The sequence below is a fragment of the Sturnus vulgaris genome, chromosome 7 (genome assembly GCF_052056855.1).
Source record: "Sturnus vulgaris isolate bStuVul1 chromosome 7, bStuVul1.hap1, whole genome shotgun sequence".
NCBI lineage: Eukaryota > Metazoa > Chordata > Aves > Passeriformes > Sturnidae > Sturnus > Sturnus vulgaris.
Window position 1 is genome coordinate 36,825,255 of NC_142249.1, and position 16,465 is coordinate 36,841,719.

Consider the following 16,465-nt stretch of genomic DNA (forward strand, 5'->3'; position numbering starts at 1 on the left):
GTCACAGGAGTTTCAGGGTACTGATTGTACCAAGGGAGTTTCAAAATATCAGGTGCTCACCTGCAATTTCCACTGAACTAAGGAAAGATTTTGATGATCAAGAACTGAGGAAGGCTTGGAAATCTGTCTGCTGGTAAATGTTGGCATGAAGCTCTAAGGATGTTGTTCTGCTGACCTTGCTCAGCCTGTGATTCCACCCCTGTGCCTCTGTTTTTCCTTTTCACAAGGTGTGGACTATAAATAAGTCATAATGCTGAATCACACCCTTTCTGCAGTGCAACATTCTCTGATCTGCATTCACTGCATCTGAAAGGGCAAAGAAAAGTATTTATGTCTGTCCTTAGGCTTGCCACGAATTACCCTGTCAGCACCCAGTATCTCTAAAAATATATCTGTCACTTAGAGAATTCTTGTCCCCACCCTGTCCTCCTCTCCCTCATGGCCATGAGGATCCTGAGGAGCCTCACCAGGTACAGGGACTGCATTCCAGCAGTGACAACTTTCACGTTCTGAGTTCATGAGCCCCGCTTCAGCAGCAAAAGATTTTACTTCTATTTGTGTTTTCCATCTGCTTTTTCATCTTCATCTGTCATTTTCATGATTTTCTTTCTATCTATGAAGAATGTCACTTTTCCTATTCAGGGAAATACAATTTTAAAGAATGTGATTGTCATTTTTCCTATTCAGGGAAATACAGTTTTAAAAAAATTGATTTTAAGTGTTGATGCTTTAGAAAAACATACACTAGCATGAGATTTATAAGATATAATTAAATGAGATTTTGTTGCTTTAGCTTAGAGGAAATTTCCCCTTATTTTCCTGACTCTTCTCTCTATTAAAATAACAGGAAAGGAAGGAAAAATCTACAGCATCCCCATGTAGTCACCGTTTGAATTTACTGTGCTTGGGTACCCAGCAGACCCATTAGTGAGTATCATTACATACAGACAGTGCTTATTTCAGGAAGAGCATCATATTTGATTATGAACTGTGGAACACATATAATTTTAATAATGCTATATTGGCCAGATTAATTGGTTCTTCCTCTTCCATTGTAAGTGGTCTCATTTATTTCAGTATAGCACAAAATTAAGTTAAGGAACAAATAAAAGCGACAATGGGTCAATTTAATAGTCAGGAGGTTGCACAGCCTGCACCACTTTTCCTGCTTCCACTCAAGACAGGCTGCTGTGATAATTTTAACTCTGCCTGGTTAATGATGATGTGAAATGCTGGCCAAATATTGTACACCTTGCTCATGCCAGCAATCCCACTGAACCCTGGTGTTTATAGCAGTTTCTGTACTCCATCACCCGGATGCCATGAAATGAAGTAGGATAGTCCATTAATTTCTTTTACTGCAGGACTGGCAAACTGAAGACTGCACCAATTGATGTGCTGAACAGGGGGCTGGGAGGTTGGAAATGTACCTGATGCTGAATCTTTGCACACAGCTCAAGTAAAAAATAATCATTAATCAATAAAGAGTAAAATGTATTTTTCAGAGGATTTTTTTTTTCCAATGAGAAATCAGCTGCTAAAATGGCTGCCATAGGAGAGTTTACCCATTTCAAGGGAGATATTTGTGCAAAATGTCTGATAAACAAAAGAAACAAGATTATTTTGCAGCCACCCTTAAAAGAAATTTTAGGCCCATCAAGCAAAGAGATGATGTGTTACTGTGCCTATGAGTGCATCCTTGCCTCAGAATTTCCTTTGCCTTCATTTGGTGAACTAATTAATTCCCATTTATGTTTAAGTAAATGATTCTTTGCAGCATTCACTGACTTAGTCCTTATTGAATAAACATAAACAAAATTTATGGATAACTCTAAACCCAAGTCCTTGAACTGCTGAGAGGACTGTCTTGAGAATTCAGCCTTCAATTCCTAACTTCTTAAAAAGTCCACAGTAAGTAATGATGCTCAGTATATCAGCCTGATACTGCCTCTGCACATTAGCATTGCTTGGATGGTGTCCATAACTCTTGAAATGCTGAAGCCCACAGTAAAAACAAGTACCATCATGAGGCTTTTCTCCCTCAATAAAAACGTTTCTTTGCATGGAGACCTATAAGCCTATATCAAAACAACTTGTCTAACTAAATAGCCATTTGCTCAATGCATTTTGGGGAGCAGAAAGGAGTTGAAGGCACAAGTTTCAGTGGGCTAAGCTGCTTGTCTGGCTTTATTTCCTCTGCCATCTTAAAGATCATAAGCTGAAAGGTGGGTGACATTGGATATATTGATGTGGGATCTTGTACCTTTGCATTATTTCCTCAGCCTGGAGAAGGGAAGCCTCTGGGGAGATCACATTGAGGCCTTTCAGTATTTAGAGAGGGCTTATAAAAAAGTAAAAAGACTTTTTACATGGGCAGATGGGGACAGGACAAGAGAGAATAATTTTAATCCAAAGGAGGAGAGATTTAGATTAGGTATTAGGAAGAAATTTGTGGCTGTGAGGGTGGTGAGGCACAGGGTGCCCAGAGAAGCTGTGGATGCTCCATCCCTGGAAGTGTCCAAGGATGGGTTGGGCAGGGCTTGGAGCAGCCTGGTCTGGTGCAAGGTGTCCCTGCCTGGAGCAGGGGTTGGAACTGGATGAGCTTTAAGGTTCCATCCCAACCCAAAACTTTCTCCAATTCTCTGCCTATGGGAGACAGAAATCTGGCATTTCAGAAATATCAACAAGAGTGAAGTTTACTAATGTCCCTATAAGTGGTCCCTTTTAGATCTTCAGGCAAAGGCATAAAAAATCATATTTATAAAATAAAAATAATGATTATTTAATTTTGCATTGGTGGTATCTACTAATCCCATACTGCCATTGCCTTTGGTTAGTAAAATTTGGGCAAGAAAACTGAGTGTGGACCTGATCCATGGGCACTGTGCTGGTGTAAGAAATCTGCTTAAGAAACAAAAGCAGGCAGGTATTTAAAAGAAAAAAGCAGACCAACAAAACCACATTTTCACTTAGAAAAGGAATTTTAAAGAGGAAATGGGAAGCAGGCACTGTAGGAGCATTTGTTCTTAGCAGATAGGCAGCATTTTAGAGAATATCCAGACTACAAGGGCAGTAAAATTGAAATAAAAATGGAACAACTCAATGAAAAGAACAAAAGATTCCAAGAGCACTGGAGTCCATGTTTAACATAATGAAGAATTCAAAGGAAAAGGAGAAAAATAATGAATTTTAAATACTGTTTTCAGCAATACCTAAATCTCTAAGTCTCTAATCAAAACCAGAAGCCTTTGTTCACAGCACAGCAATTACACTTATCAAATACAGTGTGCAAATTTATTTCTTTGGACTTTTTTTTCCTTTTTTTTTTCTTTTATTCTTTCTTTATTACTCAGTTTTTTTCTTTTCTCTCCTCCTTGTTTTCTTCTCCCTCACATGTGCACTCTATCCCTTTTTCATAATTTTTCAATGCTTCTTTTTATTTTCATCGAGTTATTTCTAGCAAACATGAAGATGACATAGTGAAAACATGTGTGATAGCCACTCTTGTTGACTTCTGTAACACAAAATTCCTAAAAGTGTGTTTGAGCTTTGACTGTGAATAATTATATTTAGGTGCTAAGAATGTAACTTGATCCCAATGGAACAATATTGCTTGTTATCTGTTGAGCTGTATTTTGTAAACACAAGGATGTCTCCCAGGGGGATTAGATACCAAAGTCCTTTGGCATCAGATTCCTGACAACAAGATAAAATAGGAAATTAGGCAGGTGGAAATCAGTTATCTGTAGCTGTGTTCCCTTTGCTGAGACTGCAGACTCCAAAACAGAGTTTACATTGGTGTCACCCTCAGCAACAATGGCATTCGACAAGAAATGTCTGATATTATAAACTAGCCCATACTCAGCCTCTTACCAGCAATGATCACACCAATCATTTCAACATCAGAGTATATAACCCTACAGCAAAAGTCTGAGTAACTTTAAATAATTTTTCTTTAAAGTGGTTTAGCTTGTTGCTCTCTTTCTGTCATTATATATCTCTCTCCTTTTTTTTAAGGCTTACATAATTTAGCATCAGAAACAATTGGGAATAAAATGGTTTACGTTAGAAAAAATATTATAAAGCAAATAAGGCAAGTAAAGCAGAAATCATTGGGTTTTTTTATCCTCGGATCTTACCAAAAGATTTCTTCATGAAAAGAAAAAGAGCTTCAGAATCTCTATCTCTGCCCAGTTTGGTTAAGCAAAACACAAGAAAGCTGTGGATAGAAGCAGAAAAGCTGCTTTTGAATAATTTACAGTGCAAAGAAACACATGCACATCTCGCCTTTCTCGCTTTCCCAACTGATACCAAGCTTTGTGAAATATCACATCTTGCCAGACATATCTGAATGTCATCCCACCCACAGGATTTTCTATAGAAGACAACCTAGAATGCTGCAACATTCATACATTAAGTAGGTTTTGTTTTCTGCCATTATCAGGGCAGAGGGATGTTTTGGTGTACACAGACTAGTTCCTCACAACATTGCTGATCCCATTAACATAACAAATATCAATAAGGCGATATGAAGCCTCCAAAATTATTGATGCCCATTGACAAAATTTCCATTTCAAGAAAAGCCTTAAAGACAATTTAAGAGGCTGGTACACGGAGCTTTTAAAAGGCATTGCTGGAGACTGATCATCCTCTATTTTGTCTGCAGCTTCTAAGTCTTCCAAGCTGTTCATTTTCAGGGAGATTTACATTAGAGAGAAAATTAAAGAGTTTAGATTAAGCATGAAGATTGTTAGATTACAAATAATAAACCAAACCTTATTGCCTGAACAAACCAAATTATTGAGATTTTCAGGCTCACCTACAATACTTTTATCACTAGTTTTAACAGTTGTGATAATTCAAGTTTTAACTGGAAAAAAAAAAATCCATTCCTTCAAAACAAACTTGCTCTAGAATTAGCATAAAACAGAGCTTAAATATTTGGTTTTTTTCAGCAGGATGCTTGATATGGTATCTCTTAACTATAAAAGCATAACTCTGTATTTCCTCAACTAGTGAAAGACTTAGGAAAAAAATAAAATTATATTGCTTTAGTGTTTCCTTGGGAGACCTCCTCTTTTCCACTTCTTATATGATTTCTGAAGTCTCCAAAAGAGAATAACTTATGACATAAAACAGGGAAAAAATAGAAGCCATTTTCTTTCAGCTTCTGTGGAGTACACTGTAAGTAGGAGTTGCCTCTTTTTTCCCCCAGGAATCATTTTCACTCAGTTATCAATACTGACAATTTTACCTGTTTAGGAAAGGTTTTGACAGGTCCTAGTGAAGGATGCACACAGTTGTGTGCAGCTCTCAAGCTCTGTGCTCTGATTCCTGTCTCAGACACATTAAATCTCTGTTTTCTGTTGGTTCTGGGATGTTTTTTCCTCTTATCTCGTATTTGCATAAAAATGAATTATATTTATAATTATAATTATAAATATGAAAATAAATGAACATATATAGATACACACAACAGGATGGGACTGCTGGAGTGGCTGTCTTGAAGCTTTATTCCATCACAATCAATCTCATTTTACAGAGCCAAGAAAGGGAGATGGAACAGCCTCAGCTGCTTACAACAACAAAGTTCTCTTTGTTACAAAGTCTTTTAACAACTTTTTAGCCAACAGTATAATATTAAGAGCTGACAAATGTTTGCTCAGGCCAATTAATAAAGCTGCATGCACATCTTGCTTTGAACAATGCTTGCTTGTAATAGCTTAAAACAATGGATAAAGCTTCATTTTTAAGCTTACATATTTCAACTGTCTTGCTGAACATCTTTTCCTGAAGCCTGTCTCTACACAGCTCACAGCCCTGTTGCTTCTTGTCCTTGCATCTTCGGCATTCTTGCATTTCTCCATCCTGAGATTTGCTTTCACACAGCCTTCTGAGCGTTCTGTGCTTTTTCTCTTTCCCATTTTCCAGCAGCTCAGGTGCCACACGTTGCCCTGAGCAGATCAGTTTCCTCGAGGCCGCTCAATGAACGAATGAAGATGCTGCTGTCCCAAAAATCATGGTTGGGCACTGGTGGCTCACACTAGCAAGAGGCAAGAAGCCAAGAGTGATTCCCAGAGTTAACCTTCACACACACACAGAGGGGCCTGAGCAAGAGAAAATGCCATGGACAGCAGAGCTGCAAAGGCCCATCAGAAAGACAAATGCTCCTGATGGAAAGAGATCTTTCACCATCAGGTCCTTGGTTTAAACCCATCCAGAAGCCCTGAGATTAAGCAAGGTTAAAGGATTGAAGTTACTGAGAGCCCAAGGCTCCAAGAGTTTCCTTGTCCTCTGTGTGTACTTAAAAGGAAAATACAAATACTCTGCAATACCGGCTAAAAGTTTCAGTGAAACATGAATGTCCTTTGAAAACTGCAGAAAAATAGAGCTCATACATTTCATGTATGCTCCTGCTTCTAATGGTAAACATGGCCACATTGTCCCAGAAATTAAAGGAGCTAAAAAGTGAGTGGAAAAACGATAATAATAACATATTATTATCATAATAATATAATAAAAAATAACATAACTCACAATAACAACAAAATGAAGAAAGTGGTGACAATGATAAATAAAGAAAAATATTTGTGATACCAATGCATGTTTCTGAAGCTAATCTCAGAAGTTAATAGCAAAATGTAATCAAATAAAATAAAAAATGGTGATAGGGACATCATATATACTGAAAGGTCAGTCCCCAGAACATCAATTGCACCTCACACTTCAGAACAAGCTCACCAAAACTGTTAACCCCCATTTGCACTTCAGCTGGAGTACAGATGATTAACAGAGATTTTCTATCACAAATGTTAGCCTCAGAAACAGCAGCACCTTCCAGATATGTCGCTGGCCATAAAGATGAAAAGCACGTGCACAAATACCTATTAAAATGTTTTCCTTACAGGAAATCCTAGGAAATTTAAATATAGGATCTTTTTCTTCTATTCAGTCAAAGTTTACATTATCTGAAACTTTCAAAATACCTTTACTTGTGGAGCAGGTAATAATATTGTCTTTTCAAGAGACTGGAATTGCTACATTTTCTGTATGGCTGTGATTGACTTTTAGTGAAATTGTTACTGGAGCACCTTTATTATCTCTGAGAAATTTTCAGTCTGTCCTTGACTCACATAACCTGGACAATGTCTGTGAGCTGCCTCAGTGAGGGCAGTGCAGGTCATGGCACACATCTTAAGAAAGGAGTAAGGTCCCTGATTATAGTTAAATATCTGCATCTACAGGACTGGGAAGCAGGGACTGTACTGACCTCTATTTTGGTGCTTTTGAAATTTCTGCCTTTTTATTATTGTTGCCACTTAACTGGTGGGGAGAGGAATGAGAAAAAAAAACTTCACATGTCAAATGTTAGTAAATTGATTAATGCACTTCTGAAAGACACATAGTTGATATAGGAACCTGTAGTTGATATTGGAACCTGCATATAACAATACTTCTTCAGCTCTTTTCCTAAAGAGAAATAATATGTACTCCCCACATGCAACAATCAATTTCACAATTCACCATGTTGAAAAATATTTAATTTAGAACTCTTTTTTTTTTTCTCCCCCCACTAGCACAAGGTTTTAACGTTGAATCCTGAGTTTTGATGCATGGCTTATTGGATAGATGACAAAACCCAGCATGGCAATTAGCATAGACAAGTATGAGGAGCAGAATCAAGCTTTCTTGGCAGCACAGTGAGTGCTATGCCCCAATGGATCCATTTTCTCATTTGCTTGCAGAAACAACTGCACCATTTCCTCATGCTGAGTCTCAGTTAGAATTCAGGAGCAAATGGGGAAAAGTCATTGACAAGTTTTTTCCCAGCACAAAAAGTTAACTTAATTTGCTAGGAGATTGTTTTTTTGTGCAACAAAACCATGATATCTGACATGAGGAGCTTTCTTCTGAGACCTAAACTGTTTTCACCAATTCTTACACCACCATTTGCTTCACTCTCCTTAATGGTTCAGTTACCAAATTAGAGGAAAATATTCTCTTATCCCTTTAAAATTCCAGGAATAATTAACCTCAAAAAATAAACTTTTGTTCTACTTTTGAAAGAATCATTAAGCAATAATGGAAACAATAGACATTTTAATTAAACTTCACTGGAGAGGCAATTCTGGTATTTGCTGAGCTTGTCAGATGCTTTGATAGCATTTCCCAGTTTTGCTGGCGTTTTGCTACTTTTTCTCCCTGACCCTCCCTGAACTCTAGCTTTATTTTGGGAATCTTGCTCTTCACAAAGATGTGCCCAGCAAACTGAGTTTTCCTCTTGCTTGCAGACACTTTCTGGCTGCCAGTGTCACCTTGTGCAGTCCAAGTGTGAGGTGCAGGCTGCCCTTCTGAGCTCACAGTGGCAGGTCAGGATTCAGAGAAGGACACATCCATCCTTTAGACTTGGTCATTGGCCCTCTCTTTGTATTTCCTCATGAGCTTCCTGAAGTCCAGGTACAAGCCAGATTTCTGAAGGTGTTTCCACCCTGTTTAAAAGGGATTTTACCTTGACATTTGAACCACTGTTACTGACCACCCCAATCTCTGGTCAGGACTCACAGGTGCTTCAAGGAAATCAAAGGATCTGCTGAGGAAAGGACAAGGAGAAGAAACACCAATATGAGCAACTCTAGATTTTATCTCCTTTTGAATAGTGTGTACAAGAGCAGAGAAAAAGCAGAGTAAGAAGTGGGTGACAGAGGCAGAGCAGTGAATTAAGATGTCAGAAGCAGCAGAGCACGATGAGTTTGGGAAATCTGTGCTAGACAAGAGCTGTGCTTGAAATGTGTGATAAGAAGTTGCCAGACAAGGACACACACAGAAGAGTGGTCAGAGATGGGCTTATATTTAGGTGTGAGGGTGGTTAGACACTAATGGGTTTTGCAATCTCAGAGTACAATGGGTATCAGGAGCTGAAACCAGAGCAGCTGGTCCACACTCCCAGAGGGAGAATAAAGAGAACTCACCTTGCACAGAGACTTTGGGAGCAACAGAAAGAAACCCTGCTGCCAAAGCCTGCCGTGCTCCCACTGTCTGCAAACACAACGTGATGAAGGCACCCATACAAGTCTCTGTTGGTGGCACAGATCTCCTAAAAATGCTGCTGAGGTTCTTTTAAGTCTTGGGCAGCCACGTCCAGAGGTAAAAGCAGAAAGAAAGGCAGCTCAGATGCAGTGCAACAATTGGACCTTCTCACCCAGTCAGGTAACAGAGTGTAAGAAAAAGCCTTATAACTCCTCGTGGGGAGGTGGAAATCTGGGTTAGACAGGTATATCAAGGTACTATTATAAAGGATCTCAGAAAAGTACTAAAAATTGTACTAGGAGATTATTGTGAACAGGGAGTTATAAGTAATCAATAATTGTCTGGATGTGAAGAAAAACTTGGCTGTGAAAAATCATCCAAAGGAAAAAGCTATTTACTGTATTATAAAAACTAGTCCTTTAAGATCAATGTCTATTTTAGATCTCATAACTTCTTTCTGCAGTTATCCAAAAATTTCAGTTACAATTTGTCCATTGCAGCTATGGTAAAAATAGAAATAAACATTTTTTATCCTCTACTACCAGCTGTTTAAAGAATGGCATTCAGTTCTCATAAAATAAATGAAAAATATAGAAATAATATGTTTGGGTTTTTTAAATTTCACTAAAGAGAAAATAATTTGTTACTTGAAAATTACAGTTTTCAAACACCAGGAGCTTAATTTCTGACCAGGTGATTTTAATGGGAGTGACATTGGATTACTGCCAGGCATTGCATGAAAAATATCCCCTTAAGTGTCTTCATTATAATTATGAAAACGGTGCAGTTCAGCTAAATCTAAAAAACTTATCCCTAAGTAATCTCGCCATGACTTTTCATTATGGTGCATTAGTTTAAAGCACACATTGAACCCAGGCCAAATCAATACTTGATTCAAAGAGGAAGAATGGGAAGTTTTGTAAAAGTCTGGAGGTGTCAGCATCTGAACATCTCTTTTTTCCAATAAACATGCATTGCAATAACATTTTCTATCCGAGAAAACATCTTGTTGGCAGATTCTAAACACACAAACCCCAAACCTGACGCAGAATGCCTCATATAAAGTCTGAAATCCAGCTGAGACCCAAAGCTGCAGGAGGGACATTTGAATAACAGAATAAATAGGGGACCATTTTCTGGCTGACCAGCTCATTTCTCAACTCGTGTAATTTGAGAAGTGCCGAGTTTTCCCTTCCAAATCTTCCATCATCCAGAGCACACCTAGCAGAGTCTGATCTAATCCTTCCAGGAGTTAATTTCCTTTGTGTTCAGCAAAATGTTCAAGACTCCCTATTTAATCTTTTGTCTGTTATGTGAGCTTTTAGAATGGGTTCAGAGGGTAAGGCAGTTTTTACATTATGTGTTTTAACTGTTTGTTCTGATCGATGTGAAATCTCAGTCAAATATTTTACTTTATTTTAAAATCCTATTTTTCTATTTTTTCCAGTAACATTAACAAATATTGTGTTAGTGCACAGCTAAAACATTAGCATTAAATACATGTAAAACACCTGGATGATTTCTAGTCTGAACTACACCTTCAGCTGTTGCTGTTTAACAGTCATCAATCCCTGGGAATTGGAGGAGAGTTCAATTTTTCTTCCTAATTTCTCCCTTAGACATTTTCAGCTTTCAGACTCTGTGGCCTTTTGGGGGAATATTCTCCTTTCTGGACATATGTGTTACAGTGCTGTGGCCATGGAAACTGGAGTCCCAAACAAGAAAGAAAAGCAGAACAGGAGTTTTTGCCTCCTCCAAGACCCAGCAATAAGTCCCAAATCATCTTCTGCACTTCTCTTCTCTTCCAGATAATTGTTTGCTTCCAACTATTTATTTTTTCTCTTGAAATGGTTTAGTTTTCATCTTAGTTTTCAAGTATTTTTAAAGTATAAAGATTGATTACATTCTCTCCCTTTCTTTTTAGCTGCCATTTGTCACTGTTGTGAAAAACATCAGCATGAAGGCTACTTCTATTAAATGGGAAACACTATAATTCCAATGCAATTTGTCCTTGTATAAGGAACAAAAAAAAAAATAAAAAGGAGAAATAGCATTTCTTCCATAGCTAGATTTCATTTCCCCACATAAATCCACACCTTCACACATCCCACCCACACATCACACATGCTGCCGAGTTAGTGAAATGCCACAGACTACAAGCAAATATTTTAGAAACAATTGCATTTATCTTGTGAATGGCACCCTCTGATTAGCTTCCTTATAATCAATCACACTGATATCTGATTCACAAAAGCCCAGTTATGCCTCTGTAAGAGCAATTAGATGGAAACCTTAAAAGAACAGATTAAAAGGTTTGAATACTTGGAGAGAGTAATTTAAACATATTTAAAGGAAATTACATTTTAATTTTATGTATTCATCTATTTGTAAGTTAATGAAATTAATGAGGCAAGAAATGAAATGGAAATTCCACAACTTTGCATTTCTATAGTTAGTTTGTTTGCCACAAGCAAGCACAGAAAACCATATTTACTACCATTCTGGAGCTAAAAAAAATAAATAGCCTAATTGCAAGAGTAATTCTATTACATATTCTGCCCTTTTTCCCTCATATAATCTACAAATATCCTAAATATCTCCCTGAAGGAGTCTCTGTTGGCCAGCATGAGGCTGAAACTCTACTGTAAATGTGTGTACAGTGATCCTGGAAAAATCAAGCATTTCTATTAAGATTGGTTTTTTCCCTTCTGCAAACAATATCTGCTCAGCTTTCCGTGTCAACCTAACTTTGAAATGAATCATTTGTGGAGCTGAAAGCTGTGGCCTAAGAACTGTGAAAAAAGCAGTTTTCAGAAGATATGTGTGTACTTGAAGTGTTTTCTTCCTGCTGCAGATGGGGAGAGATTTGCTCGTTTCTTTCGTCTTAGCTTGGAAAAATCAACACAATCAAAATAAATATAAGAAATGGGCTGAAAGTCAGCCTGCAGCTCCTTTGCAATCACTGAACATCCATAAGTTTTGATCAAGCACCCAAGCTAAGGAAGAATTCCAGTGATTGATTAGCCCAGGTACTCTAACGAGGTAGCTGGGCAGCATCTCCTCCTGCTGACACCTTCTATAGGTCACTCTTGGTGGGCTGAATTCTTTTGCTTATAAAAGAATCATAATTCACATTCCCAATGCAGGGACACACTAATATACACAAGGAATTAAGTTTTAGGGTCTTAGGTTGGGTTATGATGTTTATAAGTGGTTTTGCTGTAGGCAGGATCACACCTCTGGGTTAGGATGGGCTATGGGAGGAGATAGGAGGCTCCTGACAGACAGTGGCTGATATTTTTTTGTTCTTTAGGGCCAAAAATCCATTGTCAGTGAGTGCAGACACAGAGCAAGGGAAAACTGACAGTGTTGAAATTATGCAGGAACAGGAACCACCACTCCTGAAAATTCTCCTCAGAAATGTTAGGAAAGTCATTAAATAAAGCCTTACTCAAGGAGCTGCTGATATTTAATAAAGTCCTGAACCTCAGGATCTGACATTATTGCTCATGAATTGGGAGCCACTTGGTTGAATCCTAAGCCCCTTTTGAGAATATGCTTGGAAGGATCAAAAAGGGGAACAAGCAAAGCATCAAAATCTGAATAATTACATCTAAAGTGAAAGGGAGTCAGTGTAAATATTCAAAGAAAGTGACATCAGTAGACTTTAGCTCTTGTGAGGAACAAAATGATAACTTTTGAGAAAAGCAAGGAAAAGTACATTATCAGGGCAGATGTCCCAAGCTAATATAACACCAACAGAACACATTTTACTTTTACTGGAAGCCATGAAACACTTAATTTAAAGGATCAAGTTGGCAAGAAGCCTTTTTATTAGTTATATCTAATTACAAGTAATTGCTGTAGTATTAAATAGGTAATATAGCAAAAAATGTCATTTATTGTTATGAGATTCTGTGTAGTTTAAAGCTCTTTTTAATAATACCAACAAAAGTGATAATAACAATAATGTACAAAACATTAGCAGGAAGCTTATGAGGTCATTGTCCCTCTTGTCCTACTCAGAAGGAATCCTCCTGGCAGTTTTGGGTCTCTAATCAGACTCAAACAAATAGAAAGTCTCTAAGTTGCAACATTTGGGTCTCAGCCCGTCAAATATGAATGTTTTCAACCTTGTCTGTATCTCTTGCTCTTGATCCCTCATCCTTGGAGACCAGGGTGCAGCATGGCACCATCCCCAGGATCCAAGCATGGGAACATTCTTTACATTGGTATCTTCTTTGAAGAGGATGGTTTAAACCAGGTGGGTTTTCTTTAGCTAAACCAACTCCTTTAAAATGAATGGCTGGAAGCACAGCACTTCAAAAGCAGCAGGCATTTGGCTTTAGCTGCTCATTAGTCGTTCTTTGGCTGGGGTAACAAAGGCTCCAATCTGGATTTGATAGGGAAATCCTGTAGGTATTTATTCTCCTGCCTTTCCCCACTATATATATACACATATACCCTGACCCTCCACTCCCTCCTGTAACTCATTTCTCTCCTGCCAACCAGGAATCCAAAATCTCACCTGACCTGTGAGTTCCCTTCCTCTTCCACTCATGCCCCACTGCAATGTTGCCCAGAATGTTGACTGTGTTTCAGCTCTGGTGGTGGTCCACGTGCCTGAATGGTCATCAAGCTTTAACAACTTCCCATCATTTCCAGCCAAAATTATGCTGATGGAAAACTGCACAGAACTCAGATATATCAAAGCATCAAATTAGGGAACAATTTTAGACTTCCACCCAAAATTCATAAATTCAGCATAAACAGATTCCTGAAGCCATTCCTGTTAAGTCAACTGTGAATATCTGTGGGTAAGTGCAATTGCTTATGTAAGTAGAATAAACAAATAAAATAACAGATGACATCACACCTTTAGTTACATAAAAATAAACCTTCGAAGTAGAAATAGGATTCAGTACATATTTGTGTGAAGACAGAATCTTGCTCAACATCTTAAAAAACATTTAAGCACATGGACAATGCCCAGCAGGGCAATAGTTCATCCCCCTGCTTGCAGCCCAGTGGCCGCACTGAAAATCTCAGGCCTTGCTGTGCAAGAAACTTGACTTGGAGAGGGTTTGGACCAAATTGAGTCAGCTGCATGTTACAAAAAAATTCTACTGAAATAAATCTCTTATTGTATATTCGATTTTAGATTTGAAGGATAAACCCTTTTAAAATTTAAATCTAGCCAAATTTTTACTTCCTTTATGACCTTTATATTATTTTTACAGAGAGATATTTTTCCTTCAGAGCCTGTAAGCCAACAAAATATCATGATATTCTCACCTGCACAAATTATTATATGTAAAGTCATGCTATTTTCTTTGATGCTTTCTCATTGAAATTGGCATAATTGATATTAAATATATTGACATCTGTATGATTTTAGGTGCATCAGTGCATCCTTAGGTATTATTATTTTTGTATTTCTCATTGCTAGATTGTTTTTCTTGGCAGCTTTCTCACCTTTGCTCACGTCATTGTCTGATACAATTAATCAGCAGGAAGTGCTGGTCTCTACAGTCACTGACTCATAAATATTATAAACACTCCTTCATTGCACCCTGAGAATATAAAAATAACGATATCAAAGTGTATTTCTATGAGTCACGCAGTTACTTCTATGGAACCAAAAATACATCATTTTTCATGGAAAAAAATGGATCTTTTTGGCAGAGTTTGATTTCCAGAGAAAGAAGTCACTATATCTCTGTAATTCTACTTGTTCTTCATTTGCTTCATGGATGATTATATTCAGATTATGGATATTATAATGACTGAATCTTTATTTCAATGACAGTTTGAGAATGAACTATCTAAATTCACTCAACAGAAAATAAATTCATAGCAAATAACAAAGTATCTTTGTCTTACGAAGCAAACTAAAAAAACTTCCTTGAGAAGAAGTGTGGAATGTTTTCAAAATATTAATTTAGAAAATTGGATGCTCATATTTGTTTCTTTCATTTCAGGCTGATCTGCAAGTGGAATCACTTCTCAACCAAAGCAGGAAAGAGAAAGAATAACATTTTCAGGAATACTTACAGTAAACCTAAGCAAAAATATTTCTTTTTCACTTTGAAAATAATTAATAATAGTGATATAAACCTATGTCAGTTCCTGCTTTTGTGTTTTCCAATATATTGGCAACTTTTGCAGTGTAATCTTAGGTCCACTGAAGTCCATAGTACAAAATAAAATCCCTCAGTGGATAAACACAAGCACACTGTGAAAAAAGTGGTACTCTGAAAATGAAGACCTTGAAATACAACAGACTTTTTCTTTCATCCTGGTTTAGCATTTTTACCTTAGTGAGCCCTCAGAAACCTTCAGCTTATTTTTCATGGAAATTATGAACAACTTTCTCTGTCTTTTCTTTTAATCATCCACCAGTGCAGAAGACAACTCCTCTTATTTGCAAAGCAGAGCTTTAGAGCTATTATTTCTCCCCCCAAAAAACCATAATATAGGCAGCAGCAGCAGCAAACTGCTCTTGTGATCTTCACATTTTGCTCCAAAATACTGCAATCTTTGAAATAAATGCTGGAGCTGGACAAGTCCTACATTCACAATCCCCTCAATAAGGCTAAGATTTCTTTAGTGGTCCCTGCCAATAAGACATGACATTTATTTTGGCCAGGATTCATATGTGTTGACAAGGGAATGAGCAAAGTCCTAACCCACTTTACACAGGCCATGAAATATTCCCATCAAAGGGCTGCACTGCTAAACTAAGACTGATGTTAAGAGGTGAAGAATGCTGTATAAGCATGATTCCTTGGAGCAATTATAACCTTCAAAAGGCAACCGTAAAACAGGATTTAATCTACAATAAGAAATAAAAGACCTACATTCTTGGGTCACATATGAGATAAAGCTCAAATTCTGCATTTTTAATTTTTCTCCCAAGAAATGATTTGAAGAACATCCACTTTATTCAAATGCCAGACCTAAAGCTTTCCAAGCTAATACACTGCTTCCTTTGATCCTACTTTGGCGCAGGCACAATCTGCCTCATTGTAATCTGAATCCTCTCTTTTGTTTTCTGTTTAACATCAGACACTTTATGAGAAGAATAAAAGGCTTTATTCTGTTCCATACAGGTCTCAAAACCCTCTTCTCTCCATCCTTTGGCTTTACCTCTGAAACTGGCAGCTCTGACAAGTATAAGACTCCAGCTATGATTTTCCAGGGATTTCTGGAAGTTTCCCTGTCCCACAGCTCTTGTGTTCACAAACCTGCAGTTTGGCCCCATAAAATACCCTCTGTCCTTACCTTGTGGAAAACACTAAATATACACAAGGATTAAATATTTCCAGTTCTCCATCACATCAAGATGGTTGAGTTGAGGTTGCTGCCATGAACTCAGACCCTCAGATTTTTCACCCTGACCTTCAAGAAGTCAAGTTTTGAATCTGAGCTTGCTATC

The 16,465-nt window shown here is 37.6% G+C and overlaps 1 long non-coding RNA gene across 1 annotated transcript; it reads right to left on the reverse strand.

Moving 5' to 3' along the window:
- Positions 1-5,503: 5,503 nt before the first annotated feature.
- LOC148223238 (uncharacterized) lies at positions 5,504-15,151 on the reverse strand. The gene is made up of 3 exons (XR_015804922.1): positions 13,556-15,151; positions 8,970-9,123; positions 5,504-8,590 (listed from the first exon to the last, which is right to left on the reverse strand). It is a non-coding gene; the product is annotated as an uncharacterized LOC148223238 (long non-coding RNA).
- Positions 15,152-16,465: the final 1,314 nt, after the last annotated feature.